Genomic DNA, 22,645 nt, shown 5'->3' on the forward strand with positions numbered 1-22,645 from the left:
TAAATATGTATTTTAAGTCATTAACTTAGCAGTACATCCTTCAATTTTCATCACTAGAAGATGATAAAAAAAGATTTAATCAGTTGAAACAATAATCTAATCATTTTAAACATTTAAGTAATTTAATCATTTGAATCAGTGATGTAATCATTGTAAAAATTGAAGTAAACCACCAAACGGGTAACTCGATTTAGTTAGAAATTAACTTATTTAGAACATCAAATATAATAGAATGAGAGAATCAACTTCATCTAACACAAATGACAATGCATAATACTTTAAATTTTATATCATTCATAGGAATATACCTAGAATTAATTTTAGTTCGATATGAATTCAGGAGGTTTTGATAAAGTTTACAACTATATGTTCGAAAGTATATTATTAGGTAACTACTCGTAAGCTTTATATTTGATCTGGATTATCACAAACATACAAAATTCAATAATTCTCAATTGCCATTCTATAATGGAATCAAGAAAAGGTATTTATCTAGTAAAAAGATATCATGAGAGATTCTAGTTTATTTAGGGTTGGCAGTGAGAGGAAGATGAAATCCAAGAGACATATGTAAGAGTAAAAGTGTGTATTAAACAAATAAACTTAGGATAAAGATAGATAATACTTTAGAGAGATGGAAACAGAAACTTATAAAATATTCCATCTTTTACCCAAGTTATATGTTTTAAAATAACATCTATTTCACAAGTGAAAAATATGTATCTATATGTTTATGAAATATTTAAAAATACTGCCCGTGCATAATTTAACCCTTTTGAAAGCTCAATTCTAATAAAAAACAATATACTAATATAAGTTGATAATGTTATTCTATCTGAATACCTTGATGTACATATCAAGTATACCTTGAATAGGAGTATTTAGAGTATATTTTTAAAGATGAACCCAACAGATGTCAATTAGTGATCACATTGGCTGTATCAATTTTCACCATGTTGTCACGGATAGTGTCAATATGGACCCCACCGATGTTGACAAATCAATGTTTCTTGTACCAATTTGGATCGAGTCAACATGGATCATACCAGCCCTAAAACCTATCTGCAAGTACCATGTCTTGTTCGGGAATAAAAGTTTATTCTCTCTGTGTCGACCACGTTGATGTTTATAAAGTGCCACAAACTAGGGATATAGGAACAAAGTTGAAAATTACAACAACTGAGTAACCTGACAATCAAGTTGGACTGGAGTGAGATAATCGAGGTCGAGGGTCTAATGAGATTGATATCCAAATTGACCAACTTTGTTTGGGATTCGATCAAGTCCATCAGTCTATCTAACCCACCTCCCTTGGTTTTATAAATATGTTTTGGTTTAAAGCTGTAGATTCAATGGTATATACATGTCTGTGATTCATCAGCTCAGTAGTTTTGATCCAGCCATTATCATTTGGATCAATGATATAGATCTTGAGAGGAACATATTGGTTGATTGACACAATTCAGCCTAGGTTGGTCAGCTTGTGGGGTTATCTTGACCTTGGCCGATCAAGTTGGATTGATTACCCAACATTTTTTAGTCCCCGACTTGGTCACTCTACTCATCTTTTAACCAACATCAAGTGAATGTGCCACAGATGTTGAAACCAGTTGACCAATCCCATGATCCTTTTGGCCACTACCATGTAAATCATAACAGTTATTTTATTGTGATATCATTGTTGTGATAGATCGAGCAAAATATATCAATGGATCGCGAGTGACTTGACACCATTTGTCTTCATTATATTTGTTGGTTATGGGGTGCTCTGATAAATGCGTGTGTGGATCAAGAGAGAAAAATACAAAATATGATTTGACTCTCTTTATTTTTGTCTTTTCTTGGTAGAGCGACGAGCGATGTAGCCGCACCAAGTGAGGCCACGCGCACACGCGGCCATGAACGGCAACGTGGCACGCACGTGGTTCTCAGTGGGAGGAGGAAAAGGGGGCCCATGCTGATGTGGCACGAGCTGACGCGCCGCTACGTCAGCTGCGAGGAATCTTTCTTTTTTTCTTTTCTCTTTCTTTTATCTTTTCTTCCCTTTTGTCTTTTTCTCTTCCTTTCAGGTACACGTGGCATGAAATAGGAAGAGAACCGCACAGAATATGAAAAACGCAGAATATATAGCACTTTGACTTCTCAACGAGCATGGAAATGATGACGTTGATGAGGAGTGAGAAGGAAATCAAGGGATAGGATTGGCTAAACTTCAAACAACCATAAGTTTTGATCTACAATTCCAATTGAGCTGAAATTTCTGTGTTGCTTCATCCTCCTTTCCTCTTTCTATTCATAAAATAGAGGCATGGACCATTGAAAAATTCATTGTAAACTTGCTTTCGACTTGTGTAGGCTGAATTAAAGATAGTGAGTTTTGAGATCCATTAAGTGTGTTCTTGGTGTCCTGGGTGTGTGGGGAGAAGCATTGGAGAAGAGGGAGAGCTTACAGGAACTCATAAATTGCTGTGATCTTGGCGGAATGTAAGGATCTAAGGTAAGCATCTTCTCCTTATGGTGTTTCTTTCCCGACATCATAATTTGCTTAATTAGTGTTTTTCATAGTATCTGCACTCACATTTTACTCATTTATACTTTCTTATCTTGTCTCGTTATCCTCTCCATCGTACCACTCCACATCTTACCACTATCCTTATTCATACCATCGTCCATCATCATGTCTGTCACATTCACTTACTCTTTTCTTTATGTAAAATTAACATATAAGTAATGTATCTTTAATTGATATCACTAGCTCATATCCTCAAATCTTGTCTTCATCTATCCTCTTCTGGATCATCACTATCATAAGAAATTAATTCCTTAATCATCGTTCCATGTGGACATGATCTGTACTCATTACTAACTAAGTATTCTTAAGTACGGTTAAATATATTTTTATTGGATAATCTCAATTTGAGATTAAACCCCTAAATATATTAATACCAAAGATGAATTAAACCCCTAAATTTGAGATTATCAGGCCCGTGTTGGGCCTCCCATTGAACGTAGACCCTCCAATGGATTATATCAATACTCCCCCCTATCTTGACTAGCTTGTCCTCAAGCTAGAAAGAGGGAAACTAATCAAGAAAGGCTGGAGGCAAGTTCCAATGAGGCTTCCGAGGATGGTAGTCTCTCCCAATGGGTGAACACTTGGTAGCCTGGCACGGAGGGATGGAAGGTGGTAATCTTGGTGCGATCTTTGATGAGAATAAGAGGAAACTACTTGGGAGGTACGTTGTTGGGAGGAGCATGGTTGAGTTGGGACACTGATAACATGATAAATGAACCTATATTTGTATACATTTTAGATATTTTTATTACTATTAATTTATAATTTATCATGTTATTGTTTGAATTAACCAAATATTTATGCATTAGCTAATAATTCCAACTTTTGCACATTATGATTATTTTTCACTAACTTCATTGACTTATATGAAGTCAATCAGTTTGATTTTGTGATGATTATTTTATAGTTCCAAATGTGCAGAAATTTACAGGAATTAGAAGATATCATTCTGTGAAAAAATTGGAGGATTTTTGGGAGCTTAGTGATTATCAAAATGGGCTGCAAATGATGAAACGATATTGTGGGCTTTTAAAGGAGAGATCAGAGGGGCTTGGACCACAACCTGACCTACCTATTGGGCCTGCAAACACATTACAAAAGTAAAAAACTGGAAATTACAAGGCAAAGCTCTCAACCCATGGAGAAAAAGAGGCAAATGGCAATAAAAGAGAATAGATAATGCCCAAAGGGGTATTTTAGTAATTCTCACAATGTATAAATAGACTTTTTATCCCTCATTTTCCCTCATTCTGGACGTGCTCTAGCAAGTGGCTGGCCAGCAGGACAAGGCATTTTCAGAATCCAGGTTGTTCAACCTGCTTAATGTAAGTTTATTGAAGTTTTCTCTGAATCTCGTCTCCTGTTTGCATTGAAAAACACCTGATCCTGGTGAAATATAAGGATCCATACTTGAAAGGAAGCATTGAGGGCTCAGTAAACTTGCATTGAGGTTTTAGGATCTTAGATTTCTACCTTCTCCATCATTTCCCATCCATTTACCCTTAAAATCCATCACTTTCCCACTTTAAACACTCATTTTCTCCACTTTCTCTCTCTAAAATAGGTTTTTTCTCTCACTAGACCTTCATCTATATCCATAGTTACTCCCCTAAACATTTCATAAAATATCTTCTTCATTTGCACTTCCAAATTCTATCTCAAAGTCCTTCTACACTCTCTTCATTTTCTCTCTCTATCTCCTCATTTCGGCCCTTTCTCTCTCTAGAATATTTTCTTTCTCTCTCTAGACCTCCATTCATATACACAGTTCATCACCTCAAAATTTCATAAAAATCTCCTTCATCTGCACCTTCAAATTCCCTCTCAAACTCTCTCTACACTATCTCTTCATTTTCTCTCTCTATCTCTTCATTTTCTCTCTCTATCCTCTCATTTCGATATTTTATCTATCTAGAAACATTTGTTTCTCACTGTAAAATATCTCCCTATGTCTCTCTAGATCCTCAAGCATTCCCTACTTGGAACCCCAAAAAATTGCATTAAAATATCATTTTTCATCTTTTCAAAACACAAGTTTGTCTTCTTGCCGCACTGTGCGGTGCCGTGCAGTGCCCGTGCGGCAGCGACAGCCCTCTGCCAGCCGGTCCGCGCGCAGCCAGTGCACACGACCGCAGGGCACAGGGTATCCCTGTGCAGGACTACGCCAAATCGGATAAGTCCTGGCCATTGGGTTAAGCCCAATAAGGCTTAAGCCCAATTTGGCTAAGTCTTCACTTAGCCAAATTGGGCTAGCCTAAGTGGGCTGACCCGCTGAGGCCAGCCCTCTACGGGCCAACCCAGGCCCGCCGGCCCATTTGGCTCGCTGCCGCCGCCGCCGCCATCGCCGCTCGCCGCCGCCTCCGTCGCTCCGCCACTGCTGCTCCGGCGATCGCAAGAGTAGGTAATTTCACATTTTAGTATTTAAAAATTATTAAAATATAGAAAAAATCAGAAAAATTGTTTCTGCATTCAAAAAATCCTAAAAAATTTGGAAAAATCTAGAAAATTCATATAATCTATTTAAAGTCATTTTAACACCTAAAAAATTCTAAATAAATCTCTGTCTCTCGTTTTTAATACATATAGTTGTTTTTATATGTAAATTAATTCCAGAAAATTCTAAAAATATTTATTTCTGATTAATTTGCTAAGAGAAAATAGAAAAATTAGTTTAAAAATATGATTTTGTGTTTCTCCTTGTATCTTGGCTTAACTTAAATCGTAGGGAATTATGAAAATTACCTAACAATCTAGAAACATCCCAAAAAATTGTATTTTTCACGTTTAAAATCATTTTCTTCATCCCAAGCTTGAGAAAAACTTCTGAAATTAAATTTCTGCCTCTCTGTGGATCGACCCCTTACTTGCCCTATATTAATGATAGAGTATTTAAGTGGAAAATTTTCATAAATATTGTTGGCCAAGTCTGAATCAAAACAACGACATAAAACCCCTAAATTTGGACTTATCAACTGGCGCCGTTGCCGGGGAGGCAATGCAAATTTGATTTCTTATTTTTTTTAGGTTTAGAATTTCTCCTATTTCCATTTGGTATATGCTTGACTTAAGTGTGAGGTGCAGGGATATTATTTGCTTTTTATAGTGGAAAGGGAGATGAGCACTCGGTGAACTCTAAACTTTTCTCTTTAGATATTTGCTGTGGTTATTTTTTTTTCTTCATATTGGTTGTTTTATGCAAGGTAGAAGATCTCAGAACCCTCATTGAATAGCTTTAGAATCTGTGGAAAAGACTAGGAATTTGGAAGAATCATGTGCAGAATTTGTGGAGACATTTGTGGAAAAGATTAAAGAAATGGCTAAGATCCCTTATGATGTGGGTAGAGTGAGGAGATTGAGGGAGTTTTATGAGCCAGCTGAGAGTAACATTCCACCTAGGGTCCATGGGACAATAAATGTGAATGTGAATTTTAAGGTAGACCCTCATCTTCATCAAATCTTGCCATCATTTTATGGAAAATTGAATGAAGATACTTATGAGTATTTATATGAATTTGTGGAAAAATGTGATTCTTATAATATTGCAGGAGTGACTTCTGATGCTTTGAAAATGAGAATGTTCCCTCACACTCTTAAGGATAAGGCAAAAGATTGGTTCAGAAGTGTGGGTAAAAATTTTCAGAATTGGAGTGAGATGGAGAGATTTTTTTGCAAAAAATTTATTCAGTCGGAAGGACTAATGCCTATAGGAAAGCAATTAGATATTTTACCCAGGGAACTGATTCTTTTAGTGAAGCATGGGAAAGATTGAAAGACCTTACTAGAAAATGCCCTCATCATGGTCTTCCTGATTGGCAAATAGTTCAGATTTTTTATGATGGGTTGAATGACCATGAGAGAGGTAGAGTAGATAGTGCTAGTGGTGGTACGTTTATAGATAAAACAATCGATGAGGCTTCTAGTATTATTGAGAAATTGGCAGATAGTTGTGCATATCATCAGGGCTTGAGTCACAATGGGAGAATTTCAGGGCCAAAACATGGAGGGCTAATTGATGTTAGTGCAATAGAACTTGATTTGTGGAAAGATAAGGTAGAGAGGGACTTAGGCAAAGTGGGTAAGGCTGTGGAGGAGCTTTCCCAGAATATGAAGAAGATGATGAGCTCCTCTCCAACCTTTACTTCCCCTTCTGCTAACCCTAAACATCCTTCCCCTCTTTGTTCCATTTGTGAGAGTTTTGATCATACTAATGACATTTGTCCTACTCTTGAACAGGTGAATGCTTATGAGGGAAATAACCTAATGCAAGGAGCTTGGAATCAGAAGGGAAATTATGGGAATCAAGGATGGAGCAGAGAAGGGAAAAACAACTTCCAGCCACGTCCATATCATCATCAGAACAATCCAAATTATCAGAATTTTGCTTCTAACACTTATCCCAATTTTATTTCAAATTCACAAGATTCATCTCCTAACTCCATGATTGATATGTTGAAGCGGATGATGCTGAAGCAAGAAGAATTACAGGAGAATCAGAGAAGAATGGAGTCTAGAATGGAGATTCTAGAGAAGGAGAATGTTGGAGAAGGAGGACAAAATTCTCAAGGGAACTTCATAGGTAACAAGAACAAAGGTAAAATTGATGAATTTGGCACCACTATCCAAAATTCAGGTCAACTTCCAACCCAAGGTGATCTTAATGTTAGAAATATTTCTTGCATTGATCATGATTTTGATGATTCAGAGTATGCTCCCTTTAGTGAAAATTTTGAATCTCATGAATCATATCATGAACATGTGCATCTAAGTGGAATTTTTAGATTAAGTAGTGGGAAGGAATTAGCTGATCCATTTGAAAGAATACCTCGTGATATACCTGATGTAGCAGAAGAAGATAGATACATTGATGATGTGAGAGAAGATCCTGAGAAACCCCGAGAGAAAATGGCAACACCAAAACCTAATCTAAAAGATTATGTACCACCCATTCCATTTCCCCAGGCTTTCAAACCTTCCAAAGCCTCCCTTAGTGATAGTCACTTGCTTTTTTTTTTTTTAAGGAAGCCACTATCACTATTACTTTGGTCAATTCAATTCAGACTATTCCTTCATACTCAAAGTTTTTGAAAAATCTTTGCACTCCATCTAGGAGGGAAAAGAGGAGTCAATTATCTGAAAGTATAAGTTCTAATCTATTAAAGCAGATTATTAGGAAGAAATGGGACCCAGGACTTCCATTCATGAACTGTGAGATTGAGAAAATGGTATCTAGTAGGTCACTTTTGGACACGGGTTCTAGTTTTTGGTGTTCAACTTTTCGTAACTCTCCTCTCCTTAGCTTAATTTCAACCCATGCATTTTTAACTTTGCGCACTTTATTTGAACTATTAAGGCCATCGTGGGCCATTTGTTTCCCTTCTTGTTTTGTTATTTTCCTTTTTAGTTTGTCCATTAAGCAGGATGGCAATTTAGAAGAAGTTAGCTAGTCCAATGGCAGAAAACCACAATGGGATGATCAGGACCTACTCCATTTTGGTTTGCATTTTCGTTTCCCTTCCCTTGTTTTACCATTATTTGCATTGGGTCAATGCATATAGCAGCTGGGGGGGTTTTAATTTAGGTGTGCAACCGAAAATACAATAGGTCTTTATGCATGAATGGATCATATCTTTCATTTTCTAAAATATTTTTAATGTTATTATTCTTGAATGCATACATCCCATATAACCATCCCCAGCTTGAGAAGTTGTCCAAACCATGATCCACAAGGCATGAGTAGAGAAGTAAGGCTCTTGTAGCAGATCAAAAGCATCTCTTGATGGCATAATACATGAGTCTAGACACTCTTGGTCAGTTCCTAAGTGGTTAGGATATCTAGTAGGGTGAGGAGCAGACATGAAATTCAAAGGGTAGAAGTACTATCATTGTGGAAGGGAGTGATGAGTGAATTGATTGGTTCCCACTTTTTTCTTAAGGATATGCATCACTAAGAATTTCATTTGGAAGGAGAGATGGTCATTTCTTCACCTCTTAAGCACAGAATCACCAGCCCTTGAACCACCTAAAGCTAAACTGCTTGGGAGGTATATTGTTGGGAGGAGCATGGTTGAGTTGGGACACATGGAAGACCGGAGGGATTCAGGCATCCCGAAGGAGGTTGAGGTGGTAGGCGACAAAACCCGAGGTGCTAGATGATGGGGTAGGGCTTGAAATAATGGGGAGAGAGCTTCTCGAAGGGCCGCTTGGCCAGCGATTGGAGGCGGTAGGGCCGAAGTTAGAGGTAGAAAATATCACCAACCTAGTATTCCAAAGGGCGGCGATGCTTGTCAGCTTGGGCTTTCATCGTAGTTTTGCGCAGTTCAAGTGCTAGCAAAGGAGTTCCAAGTGGTTGTCCCGGTCACATAGGAGCCAATCGATGTCATGGGGAGGAGGGTAGGAGGAGGTTTCTCGTAAACCACCTCAAAAGGAGTCATGCTGATAGAGGAGTGGTGCGATGTGTTGTAGCTGAATTGGGCCTAGTGTAACCAGTGACTCCAGTGGCGCGGTTGATCCCCTGCAAAAAAATGGAGGTAATTTTCAAGGCCATGGTTGACCACCTCTGTTTGCCCATCCGTTTCTAGGTGGTAGGTGATAACATGCATGTTTAGCGCTTATGGTATGATCATATTTACATGTATATTTGCATTAAATCACTCATATTTGCATGCTATAAAGCTTAAAATGATTTCCTGAATTTCCTACATTTTTTGGGATTTTTCTAAAAATAGATTCTCAAAAAAGATATTTTTTGAGACAAAACATGGTTTTTATGGAAAATTTAGACATTAAATTTGGAAAGATACATTTTTTGAGTCTAAACATATATTCATACGTATTTTTGGGATTTTATTTTCATTAATATGGAATTTTGAAGTATTTTTGGCTTTTTTGGTGCTGGGTGGCATGGCGCGCTCCCGTCCACTCATTTAAAATACTAACAAAGAAGAAAGAAGAGTGTGATGTGGCACGCTAACATGCCGCCACATCAGCACTCAAGAAAAAGTTTTTTAATGCCTTTTATTTTGTTTTTTGTCCTTTTTTAGGTATGAGTGGCGCAGAAAATGAAGAGCGCCCGCACGGAATACGAAAAGCACAGAATATCATGCACTTTGACTTCATATGGGGATGGAAAACGAGGATGCTGATGAGGAGAGAGAAGGAAATTAAGGGATAGGACTGGCTCAACTTCAAATGCCCATAACTTTTGATCTACAACTCCGATTGAGCTGAAATTTTTAGCATTACTTCGTCTTCCTCTCCTTTCCATCCAACTTTGATCTATAAATAGAGGCATGCATCACTGTGAAATTCATCTTGAACTTGCTTCCTACTTGTGTGCGCTGATTGAAAGATAGTGAGTTTCGAGATCCATCAAGTTTGTTCTTGGTGTCTTGGGTGTGTGGGAAGAAGCATAAGAGAAGAGGGGGAGCTTCCCGGCACTCACAAATCGCCATGATCCTAGCAGAACGTAAGGATCTAAGGTAAGTGTCTCCGCCTTACGTTGTTTCTCTCCTGACATCATCGCTATCATAATTATAATTTGTTATCAACTTTTCATTTATCCTCTCACTTAATTACGTCCCCATTATCTCGTCTCTATATCCTCTCCATCGTACCACTCCACATCCAACCACTATCCTCGTTCATACCATCGTCCATCATTTTGTCCATCACATTCACTTACTCTTTTCTATAAGTTAAATTAACATATAACTTACGCCCTTTTACTCGATATCATTAGCTCATATCCTCAAATCTTATATTCATCTATCCTCTCATTTATCATCACTATCATAAGAAATTAATTCCTTAATCATCGTTTGTTGTGGAGACGATCTGTACTCATCACTAAGTATTCTTTAGTACGATTGAATATATTTTTTTGAATAATCTCAATTACCAACGATGAATTAAACCCCTAAAATTAAGATTATTTGTAGGCAGAGCTGCGGTGGAGATGGGTGCCTTGGTGGGCATGTAACTCCCGCTAGAAGCTGATCATGAAGATGCTGCCGCGATCAGAAAGGATAGTGATAGGGGTAGCTTGATGACCTCTCTGGTGAATTTGTCGGCCACCTCCTTGGCAGAGACGGGGTGGTGAAGACCCAAGAAGTGTGCGTATTTGCTGAGGCAATCCACCACCACCAAGATAGTGTCGAGGTCGTTGGAATTGGAGAGACCCTCGACAAAATCCATTGAAATGTCTTCCCAGATACGTGTCGATGGTGGGAAGAGGTTTTAAAAGTCCAGCTGGAGTGAGGTGGGACGCCTTGTTCTCTTGGAAAACTTGATAGCCATTGACAATGTTTTTGATGTCGTGCTTGATGATCGATCAAAAGAATTGTTGCAGGATGCACTTGTAAGTCTTGAGGAATCCCCCGTGTCCTCCCATGAGAATGGCATGGAATTTGCTGAGAATGAGTGGAATAAGGGTGGAAGACTTGGGGAGCACAACCCTACCATTATAGAGTAATGTGTCGTTAGAGATGGTAATGTGAGGTGGCGTTGACTGGCTTGAGTTGATGTCGCGGACGATGGCTGAAAGGTTGGGGTCCTCAAACACTTCACAACGTATCGGCGGAAGGTCCCCTAGTGGGACCACAAGATGGCCCCAAGAGCATGGGCGTCGTCTTGTGGCAAGTAGGAGAGAGCGTCCGTAGCCACATTTGCATGGTCGGCTTTGTACTGGATGGAGAACAAGTAGCCCAACAGCTTGGAAAGCCATCGGTTGTAGTCCCCTTATACCTCCCTTTGCTCTAAGAGGTGCTTGAGGCTTTGTTGATCCGTGCGCATGACAAAAGGATGGAAAAGCAAGTAGTGGCGCCACTTGCCCACGGCGAGGATGATGGCCATGAGCTCCCACTCGTAGGTAGAGCGTGCACGAGCAGTCGGACGGAGTGCTCGACTAAAGAAGGCCACAGGCCGTTGGTGCTGCATTAACTTTGCTTCAACTCTTGTGCCCGATGCATCTATTTCAACACAATTTTAGTGGAAAAGTCAGCTTGTTTGAGGACTAGAGCTGTGGAGAGGGTGTGCTTCACTTTCATGAAGGTCATTTGAGCATCGGCGGACCACTCGAATATGCCCTTCTTGAGGCTAGTGAGGGGTACATGCAATGGAGGCAAACCCTGCCACGAACCGTTGATAGTACCAGACCAGCTCGAGGAACCCACGGATATCCCATAAGGTAAGGGGCATCAGCCAGTCTCGGGCAGACTATACCTTTTCTCTGTTCGTGGCCATGCGCGCCTTAGAAACCCAATGCCTCAAGTACTCGAGCTGAGGTTGGAGAAAGAAGCACTTCTTGGTGTTGTTGTAGAGAGCGTGGGTCGCGAGAAGATGCAAGACTTGAGAGAGGTGGTCCATATGTTTGTTTGGGTTGTGGATGTAGATCAAAATATCATTAATGAAAACTAGTAAAAACTTTTTGAGCAGCGGTTCGAAGATGATATTCATCTATGCTTAAAAAGTGGTCGGTGTGTTGGAAAGCCCAAATGACACAACCACATACTCATAATGTCCCAAATACATTCGGAATGCCATCTTGTCAATGTCGTTGTCGTGCATCTGAATTTGATGATACCAAGACTTGAGGTCCAGCTTGGAAAAGTAAGACATGCCATATAACTCTTCAAGCAGCTCATCGACCGTCCGAATTTTTAAAATGGTTGGGTACAGTGATCTTGTTCAAAGTATGATAGTCAATGCAAAACTACCAGCCGTTATCCTTCTTACAGACCAACAACATCTGGTTGGAATAGGGGGGGTTGCATGAGGGACGAATAATGCAGGCATTGAGTTACTCTCAAACTAGTCGTTTCAGCTCATTTTTCTAACAATGAGACTAGTGTAGGGATGAGAGTTTGCCAAACCCATACCTGGAAGGCCTCAGAGGGAGTGCCTCAGAGGAAACCCCCAGGGTGGTTGAAGACCCGAGGGAAGCTTTCCTCCATGAGCGTTTTCACATCTGTTGAGGCCAGAGATGGCGACACCAAACCTGACGGGGAAATGTACATGACATTTAGTGTGCCTGGAGCTCGGTCAGTCTAATGGCATGCCCCACAAGAGAGATTTTTGTTTGGATTGCTCGACAGGGTGTGCGTCTGAGTCCACCCGAAGGTGCGCAGCCAAGGATACCCTTGAATGACGTTAGTGCTGAGGTTGAGCACTAGCAATAGTGTAAAAACTGTAGTGTAACCTTAAAGTACAAATGGGGTGTCGGTGACCTGGGCATCCTCGTGTGTGGCCATGATATTGCCGTACCAAATCTGGTAGGGCGGCGCACTGCTAAAGGGGAGCTCGAGCTGATGCGCGAGATGGCAGCAAATGAAGTTTGATGTTGCGCCCGTGTCGATGAGGACTCGTATCTTCTGTCCCTTGATGGACCCTTGGATCTGCAGGGCATGGGGCGAGGTGAGCCCTAGAACGGCCAAGGACTCCACTTGCATTGTGTTGAGTTGTGCATCTGCTGCTGGTTCGTCCTCCTCAGAGTATGAGCCATCGAGCTCGGGGGGAGGAATCTAAGGATCCTTCGGGTGATGTGTAACGATGTGGATGCAGAGGTCCATGTGGCAGCGATGGCCCAGTGAGAAGCACTCATTGCATTGGAAATAGAGGCCTTGTGCTCGACGGCAAAGGAATTCTTCCTCTGTAAGGTTATGGCAATGCGCCAAAGGAGGCATGTCTCAACTGCTATTCGAGCCCTCGAGTGCGGTGGCTGGTGATTTAGGAGGCATGTTCTCTAGGGCCTAGAAAGGTCTCTTTTCATGACAATCCTCTAGGTCTTGCAGCTCGGTGAGGGCTGACTCGGCCTCAAATGCACACATAATGAGTTCGTTAGTGGTGTTCAGTCGGAGATGATTTACAACTCGAAGTGCGGGACGGAGGACGGTGTGATGACTGGTAACCCACAAGCTCGTGCACGACCATGTCATCGGTAAGAGTCGATAGGTAACCCACAAGCTCCATAAAAGGGGCCACTAACAAATCCACTGTTCTAGTTTTCTAGAGCCGAACAAGGTGACGATACGCAACTAGAGGGTTGATACCAAAGTGGTGGTTGAGTTGTTGTTTAAAGTCTAGTCAATCTCTAAACCCAGTGTAGTCGTCTATGTGGCAAAAGCATGTTGAAGCTTTCCCATCCAAGTATGATGATGATATATGTAGTCTTTCCATGTCCTTTGTCGATACGAAACATAAGTATTGTTCGAGTCACCGAAGCCAACGGTCCGGGTCCCCTTCAAAGAATGGGTGGTTCTGCCATCCAGAGACGGGGCTGAACCCTTTATGGGTGGCCTCGCAAAAGGCCCGTTGCCAGGGAAGGAGCGACCGCCTTGGACGATACCATGATGCATCAAATTGGCTCCGCCCTCAACCCCCCCCGACTTTATCGGCTTGATTGTGTCGCGAAAGCACGGGCAAAAGTCAACAGGGTGCGTTGGCCACGTCCCAACCATCAATTTCCTAAATGATACCCAGCTGCGGAGGGCCTGCACAATCCCGTATGTCTTGCACGACGATCCCAGGCTTCCATTCGGCTCCTCCCAAGTGTGGGTTAGGCCTCTATGAACCCGGTTGGGACAGTTTGTCCAGGTGAGTGTCAAGCCCACCCCGTCACTGACTAGGTATGTCGGGGTCTGGGTCATCCTAGTCCTTCCTGTCTGTGTCGGGCCTCCCCCAATGCTTAGTGGACCCATAAGGAAGTGGGCCTGTCTCTTTCTGATAAGGGAGATGGTCTCCATTCTTGGCCCACAAGGGCTGGGTGGTGTAGGCTTTTAGAGGGCTTGACATGGGTGAAGACGATGATTCCACCCAGCGGAAGACACGTAACAGAATCATAGCCGCATCATTAAAATCATGAAAAAAAGTACTTTGCATGGATTGCATCTGTTATTTCTTGAATTACGGAGCAAGACAAGTCGAGTTGCACAAGTGTGCAGCCTCTAGATGTACCTACACGATCCTCGACATGTCGAATGTCCTCCTTCTTGTTGACGAGCCCCATTCTACCTTCATCATCGTAATTACGTCATCCCGATCGCATCGGGCATGAAGAGGGTGTGTGGGGAGATAGGAGAAGATGGGGAAGGCCCATGAACAATTCTGGCCTGGGTGAATTTTTTTCAAGACCTTCCCCTATTTATACTAAGTGGGTATTTTTCATAAAACCCCTAAAACTTAATTATATCTTTCGATGTCCAAAAGACCATTCGCGTGTGATCTTCGAGGCCTATGTATCAGTCTAATTTACGACTCTAGCGACCCATTAACCTTTATTGGCCTTCTAAATTAATTAACTATATCATCATATAGATTAATTAATCTCAGATCGATTTAATCCAATCGATAGATTGAGTCTCCAACACGTGGGATGCCAAGCAACACCCTTGGGTTCTAGAAGATACAAAACAGTGCATACCGACTAACTTTATCGAACATGCTCATCATTGGTTATCGTGTAAATATAGTCCCTCATCCACTCGATGCTCCTTGGATGACTTAGGGTATGGTCAAATGCCAAACCCTAATCAGTCATCCGAGTTAGTATTGATGCATTCAAAAATCATTAGAGAACTCTTCTCTAACATTTCACTACCTTGGCTAAGGAGTTCATCGCATCGTCTTTCTTGAGCTGTCAACTCTTATACCGAGGGTGCACGATCCAGTCTTGACCACTCAGTTGTCTTCGTGAACGTCTCAATGTACTCGAACAAAGACCGTTTAGAATCCCATGATTAGAGACTCGATGGCCATAGTCAAAGTACAACCTTTTGTCCACAAGACCTCTTTGGTGTCTCAGGGCTAAGCACCACTTACACAACCGTGACATGAATCAACCTTATTGCCAATTTGGTGTAACACCATTCAGGGATTTACACGGATCAATTCAGTGAACTCTTCCACTAAAGAGCACCCCCTATCTATCCTTACTGTATCCACACTAATGGTTATGGGACCGACCATACTCATCATATGAGTGAGGCTAGATTGTGCTATTCTATCTGGATACTTCGATGTCCTTCTCACGTATCCTTCGAATATGAATATTTAGAATACATGTTTCATATATTCACTAAGTCTGATCATATATTCATGGACTTCATTATAAGCATCACACGTGCACAATAATGAATATGTTCTATTAATGAACGTGGAGCGAGATGTAGAATGTGTGATTGGCTTGTCGGCCACATATATTTCCATAATAAAGTGTAGCGACAAGGCAACATGGTGAATGGTCATGAGTACACAGGTGCGACCTGAGTGGTCGGTTGGTGCAAGCGGAACGTAGTGGCGACGTTCGTTAGTGCGGAGTGCGAGCGGTGTGAGTGGTGGCACCAACAACATGGACGCGGAAAGCATGAGGGCGTGGCAGCAGCAGCACTAGCGACTCGAATGCGGGCATCACCTGTGACACATCATGGCAGAGATGTCGCGTGCGCTATTATCAACACGCATGCAGCAGCAACAAAGCGCTGGCTCGATGTTGTGGGTGTGCAGACAATGCCTCTACACGCGGTGTGAATAGGGAATACATGTGGGGCACGAGCGAATGACATTGGCGTCGGCACGGATGACATTGGCGTTACAAGGTTAGCACTACGGGCTTGAATGGACTGCATTGGTCACACTTGGCGGTGGTGAGGAGACTCGACGAGGTTGTGCTAAGGTTGTGTGATCGCACGACGTTGACACGACAGGACGTGAAGGCATCATGTGGCCGCACGGCACTGATTCAGCGGACCACTTCTGGGTACCATTAGTGTAGTTGCACGGCTCGATGGGCCTCACAATGTCCCACGACCAAGTGGTGGCAGTTCATTGGGTCGATGCGGGCCACGTGAGCCGCGTGCCAGCCATGTCCAAACAACGCCAACGTTGCACGGTCGCGTGTGGTGGTTCACACTAGCGTAGGCAGCACAACAAGGTCGTGGTATGATCTGAGTTCACGAAATGCCTCCAATGAGAAGTAGGACCCAAGTGCCCCCTTATATATGGGCATGATGGCCCTTACTAAGAGCGCATGATCCCTTGGTTTTGGCCCAAGTGCCCTTACTAAATGTGGGGGGGATCTTATACATAGGGACCCCCTTGCTTACAACAAAACAAAAGAGTAAACGACAACACAATACAACGACACAAAGACAATGTGACAAACAATGAACACAAAAATGGACACGAGGAACATGAACACATGAATGTGGTAGAATGACGAATAGAACAAGCACAAACAATGAAAAAACAAAACAGTTGAATTGCACAGACGAACTTTATCTGGGGTATTTGAACCCGGGTGTCTTCACTTGCACCTTGGCGTGTCGGTCGGGCTGGACGTGAATTGGCGGGGTCATCGATGATGAAGATGACAGCTTTGAAGATGTCTATGATCGGCTGGTGCGCTCCATCAAGAAATTAAACAAAACCGGGGGAAAATGAGTTTTAGATGGAATTTAAATTAGATCGATGAATTTAAAACAATATATGAGATGATAAATAGGATAGGATGATGTATTTGTATGTTAATATTGAACTAGAATCAAATTGCAATGCTCTTCGCTACTCAAAAACCTCCAGGGGCATGTATATTTCATTCATGCATTTTGGAAAATGTGGCCATCGAATTTCGTCATATTCTCTCTCCTCCATTTGTCGCCAACTCATCTTGCCTTCCACATTAAGAAAGGAATCTCTCTGTGAATATGATATTAAAAATATGATAAAATGCGAAAAAGTCCAAAAAAATTATCAGTAATTCTAAGTAGGCTTTGCCTTGTAGAATTAATTTCTTCATGAACCTAGAGTAAAAAAAATATGTAAAATTTCTGGAAAATCTAAAAGAATCATAATTTCACACTTAAGGCAATTCGAATCAGTTTAAAGCATGATAACATGCAATATGGACATTTAGATGCAGATATTGAACATTATGCATGATAGTTACATAATAATTTGTGCATTATCATCTTCCAACCATCACAACATCTTTATCAGATTACTTCTAGAAGATAAGTTTGAAAAGGCTTGGAACCACATTACTTAGACGATTGGTGTATCATTATGCACACCCATCGCTATTAGGACATTAAAGTTATTGACCATACTTATAAATAGGTAAAGAGGGTCACATGTATAACATTTTCAGACATTGGTGGATATAATGCGTTCGGAAACTTTTCTGAAAAACTCCATATGCGTTCGGAGACTTTATTGAAAAATTTTCCATACTACACTCCGTTCATGAAAATTTATTAGGGAGTATAAATAGAGGGGGGCATTCTTTTACTACTAATGCGAGTCTTTCTTGAGTGCACTCCCTTCCCTTCTCTTTTGTTGTTGTTCCCAAATGTCATTCTAATGAGACTGGAATAAGAGAATGTTAAATTTCTGGCAGCATAGTTTGAGGGAACGACGATAATATCTAACACTCTGAATATCACTTGTAGATATCTAGATATATACATTTGAACACCTCAAAGAGACTCATCAAAGGAACCAAATAATGAAACAATCAATTATGTGCAAAGATGATGTGATATCTATGTTTTCAGATTTTAGACGCCTTTGATTTTGTATTTTATTGCACAATCGATTTTGTATTAAGTTGACAGAGGTGATGAAGTCCAACATAAACAACTTTAGCTTAGATTGATGTAACACGATGTGCTAGGAAATACGACTCGTAATATGCTAGAAGGGAATGGGCATGATGAGGTGAAACGGTGAATGATGCGGACGTTATAGGTAAACAAAAGAACACACTTGATTGACACCGACTAGGACGGTAGGACCCCAAAGGCGACATGAGGGGTCTAGGGGTCAAACAGGCTCCCAATGATCCGACATATTTGCTCAATTGCCAACAAAGTGGGAAGGCAATCATTGCTCGTATGTGTCCAGAGCGATAGATGGCCTTGACATATGGTGAGGTAATAATACTGAAGTAAGAAGGGAGGCCTCATCGTAGGGCAAGGCACGTCAGATCCGACAATGTAGATGCTTCTCGAACGACATGGTGAATGTCTCCGGAATGTCACATTCAACGTTCTGCAGCGTCCGAGTAGGCACAATGATGCAATACGATGTTTTCCGGGATCAGACGGCTCGTATTACGTCACAAAAAGAAAATGAGTTAAGTTTGTACGCTTGTTTAGACAGAATGAATGACGAAAGAAAGACCCCAGCGAGCAATCAGAGGCGACTATGGATGAGGAATGACGACCGAGGTCGTCCAATAAGACAGATATTGATCAGATTAAACTCCCAATGACCCTAAGGACCAATTAAAGATGACTACGATGTAAGGGGCGTCTAACGGCCCTGAGGTGTTCCAGATGTAAGGTTTGGCGAGTAATCTTTTACCGCAAGAATTCCTATCTCTCATATTAAGTGGCTATCCTATAACAGTTCACGTCTCTTCCTGGCAACAGAATCAATAGGAAATGACGACACTGCAATAGGTAGAAATACTGGGAATTAATGGAGGAGAGACGAGCAGGTCCTTGTTGACGATAGTCCACGACACGATATGGATCACGTCGCGAGCAAAGACGTCGTCGGGTGATGTCGAGGAAGGAGAGACGCCGAACGAGTTGGGCGAGCCGAGGGCGGGCAACCATAGCCGACGCATGCGGGCGAACGGCCGCAGGTAGGCAGCGCGCGGGCGTGAGGTCGTGGGCAACGCGACGCAGGCAGGCGCGGGCGGCGGCGTGTGTGGCGGCCTGGCGGCGCGGCGAGCAGAACGCGGGCGGAGGCCGCTGGTGGGCGGTGATGGTGCGGGGACGGCCACGGATGCGCGCGGTGCATGGGCATGTGGTACGCGAGCGTGACGCCGCGGGCGGGCGGCACGCGGACAGGGGCTGCGGGCGGACCGCGCACATGAGCAGGTAGCCGCGGGCGGGCGGTACACGGGCGGAGGCGCGTGTGGGCGAGCAACTGCAGGCGGACGGCGTGCAGGCGGGGTTAGGGGCGAGCGGCACCCGTGCGAAGGCTGTTGGCGGGTGGTGGTTGTGATCAGGCGGCCGCGAACGTGGGCTGTGTGCAGACGTGTAGAGGCAAGCGTGCAGCAACGGGCGGGCGTCGCTACTTGAAGGGCTAACCTTTCAAGAATTCCAAGGAGCTGATAATGGCTGGAATCTTGGAGTTCTTGTGGCCTGACGTCGGCTAACACCATAGATGGTTCGTTGATGGTGGCGGCGGGTGGCAGCAAATTCCCCGGAGTAGTCTCGACGAAGAAACGATGCGACCAGCAACCTCTAAGAACAGTGGATCTTGATTTCTCAAGAAACGTCCTGGAGTAGTCTCGACTAGGCAAATGATGACAAATTCACGGAGTAGTCTCGACGTGAAGACGTGTGGCAGTAACCCACGGAGTAGTCTCGACGTGGGTTTGAGAACGGCCATGTTCCCTCTACACTCTAAACTCTATCGATCTCTACCTCTCTAACACTAAGATAGAAAGAACACAACTTTCAATTCAACAAAAGTCTTCTTCCACTTGGGCATGCTATCCCCTTATATAGTGAGGATAGGTGCCAAGTGACGTCGGGTAGAGGACGAACCGTCGCGAGACGTGGTTCGACCTCTATTCAACGGTTACAAGAGAAAAGGGAAAACACAACATGGACAAGGCCCAAACGCCGGCCCAGTCCGTAAGATCCATGAATGAAAATACAACCAAACAAGATGAAAATAAAGCATGACATGAAAAGATACTCACGCAGAGTACTTGAACCCTGGTCGGCGAGTGTCTGTGCGAGCAGCCCGGTGTGGTTGGACTCGTCCCGTCCCACCATCAACTGGATGGTCCCCCATCACAGAAGACGGAGAAGAGCCACTCGGGTTGGTCAATGATCACACTTCAGATCGACACAAGCGGTCAACGTAGATGGCCGGATGGAGGTGGGCCCATTCAGATAGATGGCCAAGTGGGTAACCATGTGGGACAGGCGGTGATTGTGGGCGACAAGGATGGTGGAGGTTGCGAATTGAAGAGTGCAGAAGACTAGTGGTCGCAGGATCGCATCGGGGCATCGTGGCCGCGGCAAAACTCATTGCGGGAAAGTAGTATATGGCCATCTCCATGACGACAGATGGCGCGGCTGATTGTGGAGGCCGAAAGTCGCAGCCACGATGGCATGAGCCATTGTCTACATCGTTGAAGCAGTGGAAGGCACATGGTTGCCAGTTGGAGCTGCGGAAGTCTAACGGCCTCAAGATCGCGTTCGAGAGTGCAAGTGCATTGGTGGTGATCGGCGTGGGACGACCGTTGGTGGTCAGCACTATAGCATCGGCCGACAGGGCTGGGCACCACTGAGATCACGATCACACAATCAAGCAGCGAGCAAGGTGTAGTCGGATCAGGCAGCGAGCATCCTGACCGATGGCGGGTTGGCAACACACCGGATGTGGGCGTGGCACAATTGTGCTAGGCACAGGCGAGGAGGTCCTACTATTTCAAACGGATACGGCATGGACGGTGGTGGCGGCTACTCTTCCGATTACGGTATCGATTTTGCAACAGTGAAATGGTGATGGCGGCGGTAATGGCAGTCGATTAGTGGTCATCATTCTTGTCTCTATGCAAGGAGAAAAAACAGGAAGATAGTTCCTTGAGGGGAGAAGAAGGAACTTCAACAGAAGAGAGAAACTCAAACTTTCATCCAAGAAGTCCAACTAAAACTAGGGGCATACCATCCCACATATAGGTAAGGGTGGTTGCCCTAAGGGGCCAACTTAGGGGAAATGTCCAACAAAGACATTCCCCTCATGGTCCAAATGAACCTCAAAAACATGAGAAAAAGACAACGGATCCCACAACACAGGGGCCCATAAAATCTACAAAGACAAAATGCAAAAATCCAAAATCCTTGTCTTCTATGTGAATATTGTTCAAAGTGTCAAGCAACATCGATAAGATAGTAAACATGCCATACTGATGTTGACACATTGATGCTAGACTAGCTTTTACTTTTGAATCATCCTTGAATTGATGCAAGATTCGCTTTTACTTTTGCATTGTCCTCGCACCTTTACTTATTGCACATGTAACCAAAGGAGATATACCACCTACATTGCAAGCTTATGCCTCTTAAGCTGAATTTATGCTTTAACTTTTGATCATTGATGTCATCAAAAAATTTTGAGTTAATGATAGGAAAATGACGACATAAGAAAACTTCACAAATTCAACCATAAAGAATAATAAAATCTAGAATAAGAAAAAAATATAGATTAGTTAGAATAAACAAAATTATAAGGAAAAGATAAATGTATGGAAAAAAACAAGCGTCCACAAAAGGTCAATAACAAAAATAAAACAAAATTATTAGAAAAAACTAATGACAAAAACATGAAAGCAGAAATAAGGAAGAGCATAAAAAACAAACTAAAAAACCAAAGCCAAAGGACACATGAAAACAAAAAAACTAGACAACAAATAGAAACTGAATGCAATCAGCAATGCACTGAACTTAGTACTTTCATAGGATCTCTTTAAAAAATAGGTTATTTCTGTAACTGGATAAAGCTAGAGCCAACAAATGGACCCGCTCAAATATTTCTATCTAATAAACAAGCAAATTACAAACACCAGCATGGATCTGATTGGCTCACAATTCAGGGAACTACACATCCCATGTACGAATGACGATTGGTAATGGACTTAACTCTGATGTATAGTTAGCCCCATCTCCTATCCCATCACATGTACCTAGGGTTTGAGAAAATATGTCTCAGTTGTGTCGTACATCACCAAATGCCCTCCCCATGTCATGGGACTTATATCATATGATCAAACTATTTTTTAAGGGTGAATCTTTATAACATACTTTAGTACCTAATCTGACCATATTTACATGTTATTTACATTAATTCTACTATTTACATAAACTTAAAACAATTACATTCATTCTTAAAATGATATTATGAATTTTTTCTATTTTTTATATATATTTTTTGGGGATTTATCTGACAATAGTTTCTGAAAGAGCATAATTTTCTGGGTCAGAATATGATTTTTTGGATTTTTTTCATCAAATTCAGAAAGATATGATTTGTCTACATCGAAATATATAT

General features: G+C 42.3%; 1 non-coding gene across 1 annotated transcript; it reads right to left on the reverse strand.

The window, feature by feature from the left end:
- Positions 1 to 6,272: 6,272 nt before the first annotated feature.
- LOC144714698 (small nucleolar RNA R71) lies at positions 6,273 to 6,378 on the reverse strand. The gene has a single exon (XR_013584437.1). It is a non-coding gene; the product is annotated as a small nucleolar RNA R71 (small nucleolar RNA).
- Positions 6,379 to 22,645: the final 16,267 nt, after the last annotated feature.

Source organism: Wolffia australiana, chromosome 17 (genome assembly GCF_029677425.1).
Source record: "Wolffia australiana isolate 7733 chromosome 17, ASM2967742v1".
NCBI lineage: Eukaryota > Viridiplantae > Streptophyta > Magnoliopsida > Alismatales > Araceae > Wolffia > Wolffia australiana.